Raw genomic sequence first — 9,939 nt, 5'->3', positions numbered from 1 at the left:
TCAGCCTTGTTCCTCTCTTTATTAAAGCCCACACTTTGCATGTTTGTTGCCTAAGTTTTAGGCCTAGTGCTTATTTGATTCATTATAGTTCCCTTCCTTGGTCATTACCTCCAACACCTGCTTTGCAGAGCCATAGTTCCCTTGGTCATTGTGAGGTTTGTACCAAAAGACTTATGATGGATTTTCATGATGTCACATAGTTCTATAGAAGCTGATATACAGAGCATTATGGGTAATGTAGACATTCTTACGTTTCCTAACTGGCCTAATTAAGTAGTATGCATTGTGACATTAGGGTTACAGACGTGACAAAACCCTGAAAAAAACACATACCAAACACTGAGCGGCCTGTGGCATCTTCTTTTGAGCCTAAAATGAAAATCTGTATAAAACTAGGAGCAAGTTTGTGGTATTACAATATAGATGTACACTTGATCCTCCAAACTCCTAGGGTGCATCCAAGATGGTACCCTATTCCATATATAGCGCACTTCTTTGGACCAGAGCCCTTTAAACATGTCCCAGGGCCGTTGAGGACCCTGTTAACCAAACCAGACCAAACTAGCTGTAACACTGCAGAGCTGTTGATAAACACGGGTAATGATTGACTATCACACACCTGCACGGCTACGTGTGTGTGTGGGTTACAGTGGGGCAAAAAAGTATTTAGTCAGCCACCAATTGTGCAAGTTCTCCCACTTAAAAAGATGAGAGACCTGTAATTTTCATCATAGGTACACTTCAACTATGACAGACAAAATGAGAAAAAAATATCCATAAAATCACATTGTCGGATTTTTAATGAATTTATTTGCAAATTATGGTGGAAAATAAGTATTTGGTCAATAACAAAAGTTTATCTTAATACTTTGTTATATACCCTTTGTTGGCAATGACAGAAGTCAAACGTTTTCTGTAAGTCTTCACAGGGTTTTCACACACTGTTGCTGGTATTTTGGCCCATTCCTCCATGCAGATCTCCTCTAGAGCATAGATGTTTTTGGGCTGTTGCTGGGCAACAAGGACTTTCAACTCCCTCCAAAGATTTTCTATGGGGTTGAAATCTGGAGACTGGCTAGGCCACTCCAGGACCTTGAAATGCTTCTTACGAAGCATCCTCACTCCTTCGTTGCCCGGGCAGTGTGTTTGGGATCATTGTCATGCTGAAAGACCCAGCCACGTTTCATCTTCAATGCCCTTGCTGATGGAAGAAGGTTTTCACTCAAAATCTCACGATACATGGCCCCATTCATTCTTTCCTTTACACGGATCAGTCGTCCTGGTCCCTTTGCAGAACAATAGCCCCAAAGCATGATGTTTCCACCCCCATGCTTCACAGTAGGTATGGTGTTCTTTGGATGCAACTCAGCATTCTTTGTCCTCCAAACACGACGAGTTGAGTTTTTACCAAAAAGTTATATTTTGGTTTCATCTGACCATATGACATTCTCCCAATCTTCTTCTGGATCATCCAAATGCTCTCTAGCAAACTTCAGACGGGCCTGGACATGTACTGGCTGAAGCAGGGGGACACGTCTGGCACTGCAGGATTTGAGTCCCTGGCGGCGTAGTGTGTTACTGATTTTAGGCTTTGTTACTTTGCTCCCAGCTCTCTGCAGGTCATTCACTAGGTCCCCCCATGTGGTTCTGGGATTGTTGCTCACCGTTCTTGTGATCATTTTGACACCACAGGGTGAGATCTTGCGTGGAGCCCCAGATCGAGGGAGATTATCAGTGGTCTTGTATGTCTTCCATTTCCTAATATTTGCTCCCACAGTTGATTTCTTCAAACCAAGCTGCTTACCTATTGCAGATTCAGTCTTCCCAGCCTGGTGCAGGTCTACAATTTTGTTTCTGGTGTCCTTTGGCAGCTCTTTGGTCTTGGCCATAGTGGAGTTTGGAGTGTGACTGTTTGAGGTTGTGGACAGGTTTCTTTTATACTGATAACAAGTTCAAACAGGTGCCATTAATACAGGTAACGAGTGGAGGGCAGAGGAGCCTCTTAAAGAAGAAGTTACAGGTCTGTGAGAGCCAGAAATCTTGCTTGTTTGTAGGTGACCAAATACGTATTTTCCACCATAATTTGCAAATAAATTCATAAAAAATCCTACAATGTGATTTTATAGATTTTTTTTGTCATTTTGTCTGTCATAGTTGAAGTGTACCTAGGATGAAAATTACAGGCCTCTCTCATCTTTTTAAGTGGGAGAACTTGCACAATTGGTGGCTGACTAAATACTTTTTTGCCCCACTGTACTTGTGCCTGAATATGTATGTGTGCATATAAGGGTGAGAGATATTCAGAGACTATCTCATGTTCCATTAGAAAGGTGTGGTTGTGATGCGAAGATGCAAGTCTTTGTTGTTCCTCTGCTACTGCTCACTCTGTCTGGGGTAGAGGTCACGAGAGGTCAACGTGAACAGTTCACTAAAGGTAAATGTCAACAGACAGACATCCGTCGAGCTGAACATCTGAGCTGAGAGCACTGAGAAACATGGTTATGGATCTGGGGACCATGGTGGTGGAGCTGGGGAAATGGTACCCCCTAGCTCCGCATCCCATTACCCCCAGCCGAACATCACCCCCAACTCCACATCCCATTCCCCCCAGCCCAATAACACTCCCAATTCCCCATCCCATCATCAACCTGCCCAATATCATCATATATTTTTGGTGAATTGGATAACCTACCAATATTTTGTTACTTCAATCAATCAATGGTTAAACTCACTGGTTCCAGCCCAAGCCCGGGAGCTGAGGACTCTTGATGTCTGATCCACCCAGACTGAGGACTCTTGATGTCTGCTCCAACCACACTGAGAACCTCTTGATGTCTGCTCCAACCACACTGAGAACCTCTTGATGTCTGCTCCAACCACACTGAGAACCGCTTGATGTCTGCTCCAACAACACTGAGGACTCTTGATGTCTGCTCCAACCACACTGAGAACCAGGTGGAACTCCAGGAGACTGAGGTGGAGAAGCTGAAGATGGAGAACACAGGTGAGACACAGGTAGACTGGTCTTAGTTTACAATACTGTCTTGAGATACACATACATAACTGGAACTGACACATTAATCAACAACAAAATCACTTTTTGGGTGGATCAGGCCTCTGGTAGGCATTGTTTGATTTCGAGTCTGATTTTGTTTGTGTGTGTGTGTGTGTGTGAGTGTGTGTGTGTGTGTATGTGTGTTTCCTCTTACAGAATGGAAGGTGGCATTCCCTGTTACTTTGGAGACTAGTGGTTACTATGGATTACTTTGGGGACTAGTGGTTACTATGGATTACTTTGGGGGACTAGTGGTTACCATGGATTACTTTGGGGACTAGTGGTTACCATGGATTACTTTGGGGACTAGTGGTTACCATGGATTACTTTGGGGGCTAGTGTATACCATGGATTACTTTGGGGACTAGTGGTTACTATGGATTACTTTGGGGGCTAGTGGTTACTATGGATTACTTTGGGGACTAGTGGTTACCATGGATTACTTTGGGGGACTAGTGGTTACCATGGATTACTTTGGGGGACTAGTGGTTACCATGGATTACTTTGGGGGACTAATGGTTACCATGGATTACTTTGGGGGACTAATGGTTACCATGGATTACTTTGGGGACTAGTGGTTACTATAGATTACTTTGGGGACTAGTGGTTACTATGGATTACTTTGGGGGACTAGTGGTTACTATGGATTACTTTGGGGGACTAGTGGTTACTATGGATTACTTTGGGGGCTAGTGGTTACCATGGATTACTTTGGGGACTAGTGGTTACTATGGATTACTTTGGGGCTAGTGGTTACTATGGATTACTTTGGGGGACTAGTGGTTAACATGGATTACTTTGGGGGACTAGTGGTTACCATGGATTACTTTGGGGGCTAGTGGTTACTATGGACCCTTCAACAAATATAATACCCTGGTCGACAAAAACATTCTCACTATCAACAAAGGGTGAATTGTAATGTATCCTTCACTGCAGTTTTATATTTTGAGGGGGGGGGGTATATGTGTTCTTCTGTCTTTTCAAAGTTTTCAATGTTTCTTCACAGCACCAGTGGGGGGGGTTATACGACTTCAGAATGATATTGTTTGGAGTCCTGAAAACCAGCGGCATACATTGCTATATTTGCACAAATGGCATTATAACCATGGAGGCAGGTACACTATATATACAAAAGTATGTGGACACCCCTTCAAATGAGTGGATTCGGGTATTTCAGCCACACACATTGCTGACAGGTGTATAAAATCGAGCACACAGCCATGCAATCTCCATAGAGAAACATTGGCAGTAGAATGGCCTTACTGAAGAGCTCAGTGAATTTCAACGTGGCATCGTAATAGGATGCCACCTTTCCAACAAGTCAGTTGTCAAATGTCTGCCCTGCTAGAGCTGCCCCGGTCAACTGTAAGTGCTGTTATTTTGAAGTGGAAACGTCTAGGAGCAACAGCGGCTCAGCCGCTAAGTGGTAGGCCACACAAGCTCACAGAACGGGGCCGTGATGTGCTGAAGCGCATAGCATAACTTTGGGTCTTCCTTTCCTGTGGCGTCCTCATGAGAGGCAGTTTCTTCATAGTGCTTGATGGTTCTTGAAATTTTCCAGATTGACTGACCTTCATGTCTTAAAGTAATGATGGACTATCGTTTCTCTATGCTTATTTTAGGTGTTCTTGTTATGGTTCCACCTGTCACCAGGAGGCGGCAAAAACCGTCCTAGAGACATTAATGACACTCACGTGTGTTCTATAACTCATTATGATTTCCCTGTTAAGAGAGGTGTGTTCTCTGTTTCCTTTTGCAGAAGCTTGATTAGTTTGTCGTGTGTATTTGTCTCCTGAGTGAGTTTTCGAGACCTAGTGTTTGTTGTTTCCCCAGTGTTACTGTGATCCTCCTGTTATCGTTTTTCAGTAAAGTATTTACGTTTATCCTAAACCACTGATTCCTCCTCTGGTCTCTTCTCTGCTCCTGGGTGCAACCTCATCACATCACAGTTCTTGCCATAATATAGACTTGGTCTTTTACCAAATAGGGCTATCTGCTGTATACCAAACCCTACCTTGTCACAACACAACTGATTGGCTCAAATGCATTAAGAAGGAAAGAAATTCCACAAATGAACTTTTAACAAGGCACACCTGTTAATTGAAATGCATTCCAGATGACTACCTCATAAAGCTGGTTGAGAGAATGCCAAAAGTGTGCAAAGCTGTCATCAAGGCAAAGGGTGGCTACTTTGAAGAATATGTTTTGGTTACTATATGATTCCATATGTGTTATTTCATAGTTTTGATGTCTTCACTATTATTCTACAATGTAGAAAATAGTAAAAATAAAGAAAAACCCTTGGATGAGTAGGTGTGTCCAAACTTTTGACTGATACTGTATAAAAAACTATTTTTGCTTTGTCATTATGGGGTATTGTTTGTGGACAGGGGGGAATAAACGATTTAATCATTTGTAGAAAAACGCTGTAATGTAACAAAATAGAAAATGTAAAAGGGGTCTGAATACGTTCTCGATCTAATGCACTGTTTCTGTTCACTTTAAGTTTCAACTGATCAGAGTAAACCTGAAAATAAAAGTCAAATAAAACTATTTCTTATTTTTCATCATTCCACGGGAGTGTAACTGAAGATGTATAATTCAATCAATACAGTGCCCTCCATAATTATTGGGACAGGGAAGCATTGTTTCTACAATTGGCAATGACTACGAGGTTAAATTGCTGTCAGAACTGTCAGAACTTTAATTTGAGGGTATTTTCATCCATATCTGTAAGGTTCTGTATTTATATTCTTAGTCAACCTTGTGTTCTGTTTCTTTGTGTTCTTGAACGTAGCCCTGTCTTTCATTTTTGTTCATTGATTTCACCTGTGTTAGTTACTCAACTGGTCTCATCAGCTCCTTATATTAAATTCATTGCGTTTGTGCCTTTGTGAGGTATTGTTCGTTTTGACTCTATTAAGCACTTTCCTAGCTCGTTTGTGAGAACCAGTTATAGCCTTCAGTCCTAGTTTGTGATTCACCTGCTTGTTTGCCTGCCTGTGACCACGATTCCTGCCTTCTGCGAAGGCGAAATAAACACCTGCCGCGCTCTGCGCGTGAATCTATACCATTTTCACTACAATATCCGGTGAACCGTTTAGACAGTAATGCACTTTTTTTGTACACAGTACACCCATTTTAGGGGACCAAGAGTATTGGGACAAATTCACTTATTAAAGTAGTAAAAAGGTTAAGTAGTTGGTCCCATATGCATAGCACGCAATGACTACATCAAACGGTTCACTCAATATGGACGAAAATACCTTCAAATTAAAGCTGACAGTCTGCTCTTTAACCTCGTAGTCATTGTTTGATTTCAAATCCACATTTCTGGAGTATAGAGCCAAAAGAAGAAAAAATTCGTCACTGTACTAATAATTACGGAGGGTACTATATATCTATATATATATATATTGTATTTGTTATATCCACTTCATCCCCTGAAGAAGAGCGATGTAATGTAAATTATTTTGTTGATAAAATTTCCTCTGCTGATATTTTTTGCAAAGAAAAAAGGGGAGAAGGTTCCTTTTATATAACCTTTACCATCAAAAGACAAAATATATAAATGCATTACGATGAACATAAAATAGTATTAAAGTAAGAATATTTTAAATAATCCTAATCTTTGCAGTGAACATACAAATTGAGTAGTTTTGATATCTCTCCCGTGCTGGCATCCCATTTTACGTTTTTGAAATGGGGGGGAATGGCCTTGGTTCGAAAACGTCAAGCGCTGTAAAATGCTGCATTGTGATTAACAAAAGTGCACGAGCTGCCCGATGCTGGGCTGGCGCGTAAAAACATGACAGACACAGCTTCACTCGATTTATCCTTGTGGTTTTGCAAAGTGTAGGCGTGCCTCACTGATCCAACTGTCAATGACAGCATCCTCGAATGTCACTCTGAATTCATTTAAAAGGCATGCACATAGATGGACCTCGAAATTGTGGCCTACAGAATGGACGTTGCCCGTGCACAGAAAAAAGGTTGGATTTACGCACATCATTTATGGCAAAACAATGGATAAGTGTAGGTGGGATGCAGACTAGCCAAGATACATCGCTTTATCCAAAAGTGATGTCCACGACCACCATGTTGTCCTCTCCTTCTCAGGAGTCTGGTGACAACACCAGCAGCCCTGTGCGTCTTTACGCAAACTCCGTTTTGGGATTAAATTCGACCTTTTGTCCTAAAGGGAGACTAGGAGTGCGCAGAAAGAGAGAGTTCATACCCGAGGAGCAGAAAGATGGCAATTATTGGTTCAAAAGGAAAAGAAACAACGAGGCAGCGAAAATGTCAAGGCAACGTCGGAGAATGGAAGGGATTCTGTTAGAGGGGCGAGCAAATGAACTTCTCAGAGAGAACGAAAAACTAAGAGCGACCCTTTCAGCCGTCCAATATCGCGCCATTGGAGTGGACGGTGGTCGTGATAAACCCGTTGATGAACAACTCTTCTCAACACATTGTTTTCATCCGGCCTCAACTAGTGTCCCTCGTGCGGCTCCTTGGATGCTGCCACCTGATGTGTCATTTGGCACAACGTTTAATGTTTCAAAAGATGTGTCGGACAATACATTTACTCCTGGATTCACCCATAACCCAGATTTCCCCAATGTTGGCACCTGTCGAAGAACCCATTTTAACTGTTCAGATGTTTCTCACCAATTCCATTCTCCGGACAAGGAATGTTTCTCCGGAGCTGGAGTACCCGATTCTTATCCACCTGTGCCAATTTTGAATGACTATCAGTGCTACAGAAATGTTGGTATTGCATGCAATGTTGGACATTATCCTTCTCATATATTTGAATCACCATCCAGATATAGCACCTCTCCAAATGTCGGCATATCATACTCAGTGATTCGGACAAGCGCTCAATACTCCAATGCACGTGCGCACCATGCACGAGATGCCAACATTGAAGATTTTGCAAATGGAAACACACCTGTGGATCTCGAACGCGCAAATAAAATAATCTCAATTGACGGTCAGAGTCACGGTACAGAACCGTGCTCTTCAGAAATAACTGAAAGGGGCGCACAAGCCCATGACAGAACAACCACCGAAGCATCTGACGGTGGGACAATGTACCTTTTACCTCACAAATTGAGGTTCAAAGCTAACAAACCTCTAAAAGAACAAACGAATTTGTTGAACAGAGCTTCTACAGATAACGACAATGAAATAAAGAACAGTGGTCAACTGTGCATCTACAATGGGACTAGGCCTATGCGCCATATGGATGAGCAAGAATTGATACAATGGGATTGCGAAAAAGAAAGTAAGCCTAATTCAAGTAGGTCTAACATTCAACCTGAAAAAGACAAGTTGCCGCAATATTTTGCCAGCTCTTGCAGTAAACTGTTAGTGTCAAAAGAAGCAACGACGCCAGAAATAATGACAAGTTCACCTGCTACAATCGTCTCAGGTGAAATGATTGAGAATGGACATTTAAGGCATCAGTTGGCGTCGCTATGTGCCGAGGTGAAAAACCTAAAGCAAATAATTTTGTCAAAATCGCACAGATTTTTGGATTGAATCCCCATTGACTGTTCTAACCTTTTTTTTATTTTTTTTTATTTTGTTGTTGTTGATATTATGCTGCTGTGTTGCCCTTCCAAAATCTGTTTTGGCTTAAAACTATTGAAGCCTATTATAAAATGTAAGTTAACGGTATGTTATGATTAAAATTCCCTAAATGACAATGGTCCTATTATATGCCTAGTTCGTTTATTATTCAAACATACGTTGAACAGTAAATTACATGAATATGGACTTTGCCGCCAGGTGATGTCGCACTTTCTTTATAAAGAACATGAGTCTGTAAACCCTACCTACACATTGGTACAGCTCATACTAATTCGTTTTTCATCCTTCATCCCATAATTTAGCAATTTGGATAAATTATCTTACTTGTGTTAATAAGTTAGTCTAGTCATTGTTGAGGGCAGGTGTAAATAGTCATTGTTGAGGGCAGGTGTAAATAGTCATTGTTGAGGGCCAGTGTAAAATAAATAGGCACGGTTATATTGCTCATGTTCCATTACTCCAAGTATTTTTCTTGAGTAGCCTAGAAACTAAACTGCACAATTCGATTCATATTAAGTTGGCCTAAGTTATGGTCATTTAAAAAAAAATATATATATATATAATAAATAATTTTATTGTAACCAAAATTATTTAAACGGACTCTAAATATGGCATCAAATATGGCATCATATCTAGTTTTAATCTATTTTAGTCAATAGAGGACACTCTTGTTTTGCAGGGTCACCTCATTGTTATAAATGTACTATATATGGTGGTGTATGTTAGCTCACTAAAAATTGACTTTGGTTACTTTAATGCAAAAATCTTTAACATTAATGGGTTTTTTTTTCTAGAATCATATTTGTACTCGAAATGTTTCCATCTAATTCAAATATTAAAAATTGCCATCAATCAAAATTCACAATGTTTTAAATTCTTCCATTGATATGAATATCTCTTGTTACTGTGTTCCCCGAAAAAGATTTGCGACTTCACGAGCATCGGACATGATATGTCTACTGGAATAAAGAATCATTGGCTCAAAACAGAAAATGCTGGGTTTCAATTGGCTGCGTGGGCTTTCACTCACTGCACGCCGCCAATATATTTCTCCACTGACCTACTAACACAAATTCATGAGGCAGCGGTCACTTCGATTACTGTTCTCCTGGCAACAGGATATTATGCTCGAAGCACGATTACAGATTTTTTTTTTTCTGAGTAGGGTTGGGAATACTCAGTAGGGTCTGTAGAATCTATATATGGGTTTTGTTTCTTGGGGGACTGTGGTCTAAACACCCAGCATCACGTTTTACTCCACCCATTCCATTGGTCCAATTCCAACACAC

This window comes from Oncorhynchus tshawytscha, linkage group LG20 (assembly GCF_018296145.1).
Source record: "Oncorhynchus tshawytscha isolate Ot180627B linkage group LG20, Otsh_v2.0, whole genome shotgun sequence".
Classification (NCBI taxonomy): Eukaryota; Metazoa; Chordata; class Actinopteri; order Salmoniformes; family Salmonidae; genus Oncorhynchus; species Oncorhynchus tshawytscha.
The sequence above is the reverse complement of the archived record's forward strand: the minus strand, read 5'-3'. Positions refer to the sequence as shown.